Raw genomic sequence first — 5,616 nt, 5'->3', positions numbered from 1 at the left:
TGTGACAATGTTCTTCTTAATCCCAATCACCTGGATTGCATTATATACCCTCTAAAATGCATGTTTTTCACGATCTCCCCAACTGGATCTGTGTCACTCCAATCAACCTCGTGTTAGATTGCATAACTTTGTTATTCCTACACTGTTGAGGGAGCTCCAATTTTAAATGCCCTAGCACATGTACCTCCAATCAAGCATGAAAACTGGTTTGGTTTTGAATTCCAATCAACACCTTGAACACAAACATATAGGTGAATCGTGCAACTTTGAGAATCATATTTAGATCACTTACCCAATAGCCCACTTAGCTTTTCAGCTTTGGACTGTATCTCTCGAAATAATGATTGATCACTCTAATACTGATGGTTGGAAAAACTGTGCCACCATCTGTCAGATGTTTTGATAGCCCACGTTCATCTAAAAGTTCACCTGCTCGAAGCACAGAGTTGAAATCATGTTGCTAGTAATTTGTCACGAATGTGGAACGGCTCACCATATTCTTAGAAGATTAATATGTACATGTTTGTGGAGTTCATAGAACATGGTTTCATGTTGTAGAGCTCCCAAATGAAACGCCAAACTGGCAATCAAATGTTATTTAACAAAATCAGCACTAAATATATCATGTCCAACACATTATAGAGAAGTTTTCTAACTTAGTCTCAATATGAACCCACTTTTTAAATCCTACTTCGAGGAAAAAAAAATAAACCAGAAACTGTAAAATTGTTATGCTAAATCCACTCTAAAAATCCATGGAGGCTTAAGGACTTTCAGAAAGTCTTTGACTTTGGGCATTATAGGGAGCATTTTTTATGTATTTCTCTCCTTGATACAGGTATGTTGATGCTGTGCTGACAATACCAAAAGGCACACTGTTTCCAATGTGTGGGATGAACCTAGGGTTTAACAGGGAGCTCATAGGCCCTGCTATGTATTTTGGGCTGATGGGAGATGGCCAACCCATTGGCAGATATGATGACATGTGGGCAGGATGGTGTTGCAAGGTATCTTACAAATGTCTTTTCCTTTTCTTTTTTTTGAATGGATGCAAATTTCATTCATAACAAGGAGAACTGGGGAGGACAACCCCAAAATTACAGTGAATGAAGAAAAAGAAAGGAAAATACAAAAACTGAATAACAAAGGCCTAAACTCATGGAGGCAAAAAATAAAAAAATTCCAAGCTTGCTTTTCTACATCTTCCCTAGCCAGGCAGTCAGCCACGCTATTCGCTGATCTCCTAACATGCATAAAAATGACAGACCATCCATTAATTTTATCTTGAATCTCATCAAAAGAATGATCAAAACGCGAAGAGGGAACAATGGATCCTCTCAGCCAACGGATTGTGTTCAGAGAGTCGCTCTCCCTTCCCAATCTTTTAATCCCCTGGTGAACAGCTCGTACCTCAGCCTCACTGGCGTCCGCTGTCCCAATGGGCCCTGAGAATGCCCACAAAACTCTATCTCCATTGTCCCTGAGCATACCTCCTATACCAGCGGGTCCGGGTTGCCCAGACTGGATCCATTAAAGTTCAACTTCAACATCCCTTGAGACGGTGGTTGCCATTGCTGCACTATAGTAGGGTGCCTCTCAACACTAAAACAAATTTCCTTCCACCCCACTCATAAATCATAAGCCGAGATAAAACGGAAAGGAGGAAGGCTTTTTACCCAGGTAATGGTCAAGGCTATTACCTTGATGAATAAGGAGGAGGATGATTTGGACACACCCTCAAACACTTTTGCATTCCTCTTTTTCCAAAGAACCCAAAAAGTGCCTAAAAGACATACTTCCCAAAGGTTTTTTCCTTTTTTCTTCCTGGGCACCCAAGACCAACCTTAGATGGGAAAACCCAAGAAATTCCAAACCTTGAGAGGATGCCCTTCCAATCCTTGTTACCATGCGAATTATTTTTTTACATTATCTATTTCATTTTTAAATTTTACATTTGATGAATGATCTTGGGTATGAATGAATCACCAAAATTGATGCATAAAGTTTCAGTATCTGCTGTTCCACATGCAAATCATCTCCACTGTCCTATGGATATATCCTCCTAAATGAATCACAGCCCAAAAATTGCAGCTATCGAATATTATTATGAACAAAATCTCCAATCAATGTATTTTGGATCATTGTCCATAAGTCTACTGACCATCTCCAGCTGGCAATTGATTTGGTGGTTATGAACATCCACTCACTGTGATTTTTAGCATAAGACCGATCCAAGAGTTACCTATTGATTGGGTGCCCAAAATTGATGTGCATTCAAACCATACAGTAGTTTCAAAACTCCCCCGAGTCAACTCCATTTTACCTTTGCCGTTTTCCTGTCCAAGTCTGCGTTATGCCCACCAAAGTCAATCAAAACTCCTTGGACTCTCCCAAGTTATGACCACGTCAATCGACTACTTGGCCTTGTCGTGCCAATCCAACTAGAATTTACTTTGGCCGTGTTTAGACCCGCATTCATGTTTTGAAACACTGATTCAAACCATTCGGAGAGTGAAAATGGCTCATGAATTTGGAAAGTTACCTTTCGGAGGAAAACAATTGGAGAGTTAGAGATGGTTCATGCAAGAAGGAAGAGAAGGCTCTATCAGTTGATAGAATGTGAACGATTTGAATGATTTACGCAATGAAAATACTTGGATCTACCAAGTGTTTGCACTGCAATAAATAGGATATCTGCAGTCAGTCAAGAATGAATTGAATTAAGACAGATCGTACATGAATACTCTCCCATTGTACAGACCCAAACCATCAACTCTTATGCTATTTGTGATAATTTCTTAGAGAAAGAACTTACGTTGCTACTTGCTAGAAGTCTTATATGACAATGTCCATTGTGTAAGAATGAGAAAGGAAAGACCAACCTTTTCGGTGAATCTTACGGGAAAGTAGATCATTTCAAGTGAATGTGGCTAAAAATCTATCAGCCAGAAAACAATTAGTAATATGAATGACCAGTGGAGGACAATGACGCCATTTTAGATCTACCAAGTGTTTGTACTACCAATTTGATAATAAAATGAAGGTGTAATTATATATCTGCGGGCGGATGATATGATGATTATCATAACATACTGTAAAGCAATAAAAGACACCTAAAACTTTATATCTAAAATTTTGAGAAGAAAACTGCCCCTAATTTTGACCTACATGATAGGAGGGCGAGCAGCTATACACATTCATCCAAAGAAACGCCCACTAGAGAGCATTAAGAGTGTTGAGATACCTTAAGGGTACTGTGAATGGCAATGGAATTTTTCTAGATATCCACTATATTGAGATAAGACAATGATGTAATTTGAATTTTTGAAATGGCTACTAAGACCAGACACGAATATGTAGTACAGGAAAAGATGACAACCAAATTGTTAAAGTTTGAGTGTTGGAAGTACTCTCCTGTGCATAAGGCTGGGGATACAAAATACTTTGGCACATAGGGCTTTAATCAATGAAAGAAAAGGCCAAGCGTAAGAGTAGAAGTTAAAAAAAAACAGAAAATCTGCAGCAACTATGACATTATCGACCCATGAAGCACAAGACAATTTGGTACCTGAAAATCACTCGACAAATCCTTCGCATTGTCTTCGGAGAGCTTTTTTTCCTGCACAATATAAGAAAGATAACAAGAAAGGAGGAATGGTTGTTAAGCAAATAAATGAGAACAAGTGAATAAAAAGAAATTGTATATTCAAAGCTTTGAAAGGCAAATTCAAGATGCAAACCTTCTCAAGTTTCTCATAAGCTTTTATTGCATCTCTCCTTATGTTTCGTATAGCGACCTGCAAATAGTAGATCAGCAACATATGAAGAAAGTTATAATTCTAGCCTCACATACAAAATCTAATATCATCTTACAATATCGCATGCTTTGCTTTTTCTTCACAAATACTAGCAAAAGTTTTGTCAAAACCAATTATGGTTTTTAAGCTGGGTTAGACTATTTACCTCAAATAAGTTTGGAAAATCTGTGAAAGTCACCTGACACTTAGAAAGTAACTATCGCATGAGCAATTGTACACTTACAGATTCAATTGTGAAAAACTGAAAACAATATTAACAGAACCATTTAAGACGGATATCTATATTGAAATTCCAGTTTGCGGTAGAGAATTGGATAGGTGTTTTAAACTGTAGAAGTTTATTGTAGCACCAAGCCATATACTAAAATATAAAAAAATCAACTTTGCTAGATTGAGGCCATGTGGTAATGCACTCACATGGTGTGAAGCTTACACAAACATGTTCAAAAGGCATGGGTCCATTTCTCAATCAGATGGTAGGTCCCATTCAACACCATCATCAGATTGTGACAAAAACCTGGTGAATAGCGCATACAGAAGAAGTTTAGCTGTATGTGCTTCAGACCGGATCATCCCTTTGTCTAATACAACAACAATGACTTCCCAAAACTGACAAACAATTGTGCATCTCTATGTGTGCATATGGGCTCTGTTCATGCAAATGCAAATAATACAAACACAAGGATTTGAAAAACTTCATGCTTTCAAGATATTGATTTGATAAGTTCCTGTAAGCCTCTTCTAAAGCATTCAAAATACCCTTGATTTTGACAATATTTACTACCCTTGCCACCATACTCTTTAAGTAAACAAAAACCCAAAAAGCCATCGAATTTACGAAGAATGCCATCGGGCCCTAACATCGACAGTTCTCTCACTCAGAATATATTTCCGCCCATGTTTTGCCAAAAATACACCAAATCTCTTTTTTTCCCTCCCAAATCTTGCCCAAAATCATGTAATCTCAATCAGCCAACCTCAAATCTCTTGGATCATTCTAGTTTACTAAACTTCCAAACCCAAATTTGATTTCAAATCAAAGAAATCAACATTCTCTTGCCCTGAATAAACGAATCCTGCTCAAATCCTCATCAAAATCAGAAAAAATCCGAGCATTACCTTATTCTATACCATTTTGGTTTAAAATCATACCCAAATCTATTTTTTCAATCCTTAATTGATTCTCTACAAACGGCTCTTTTTTTTCCCTCTTCTCTATAAATACCCACTTGAGCCTCCCCCCTAACCACAAAAAAATACAAGGCACAAGCCTCACACTACTAGCTCTCAAGCCTTCTCCATTTTCTTGAAGCTTTCAACAATTTTTCTTTCTCTCTTCTTTCTTTACATTTTCCGTAATTTTCTCTTTATTTCACAGTTTTTCGCCATTTATTACACCGGGCAGCGACTTTGACACCGTCTTAACGGCCTTCAAACATCCCAACAAAGAAGCCACCTCGATCTCATTCTCTACTTCAACCCACATACAAGGCATTGGTTCAAACATCATCTCAGCAGAATAGGGAAGGCCTGAACTCTTTACATATATTTGTTTTACTTACCAACATTGTTGCGAGTGGTCATAAAAATTTCTCTGTGCACCATTCGAAGTACTCTGTTTGGACTTTCATCTTTGTTAAAACCCCTGTCTAAAATTTATTACCTAGATCCAGATTGCATAACTCTTTTAGCACTTTCAAGTTTGTTTATTGACATAAATCTCTAATCTGTGTTATCTTGAAGTTGGATTGTGCAGCTCAAATTATTTGCTTGAAACTGTTATCACAGGCTCATATTG

The 5,616-nt window shown here is 37.7% G+C and overlaps 1 long non-coding RNA gene across 2 annotated transcripts; it reads right to left on the bottom strand.

The window, feature by feature from the left end:
- Positions 1-209: 209 nt before the first annotated feature.
- On the bottom strand, positions 210-5,399 carry LOC143863798 (uncharacterized). 2 transcript variants are annotated; one of them, XR_013240984.1, is made up of 4 exons: positions 4,236-5,399; positions 3,741-3,797; positions 3,569-3,619; positions 210-429 (listed from the first exon to the last, which is right to left on the bottom strand). It is a non-coding gene; the product is annotated as an uncharacterized LOC143863798 (long non-coding RNA). The 2 variants fall into 2 exon arrangements; XR_013240985.1 differs by having other exon boundaries at positions 4,252-5,399.
- Positions 5,400-5,616: the final 217 nt, after the last annotated feature.

This window comes from Tasmannia lanceolata, unplaced genomic scaffold (assembly GCF_043159265.1).
Source record: "Tasmannia lanceolata isolate RefF3 unplaced genomic scaffold, GAP_Taslan_0.1 ptg000044l, whole genome shotgun sequence".
Classification (NCBI taxonomy): Eukaryota; Viridiplantae; Streptophyta; class Magnoliopsida; order Canellales; family Winteraceae; genus Tasmannia; species Tasmannia lanceolata.
The sequence above is the reverse complement of the archived record's forward strand: the minus strand, read 5'-3'. Positions and strand labels throughout refer to the sequence as shown.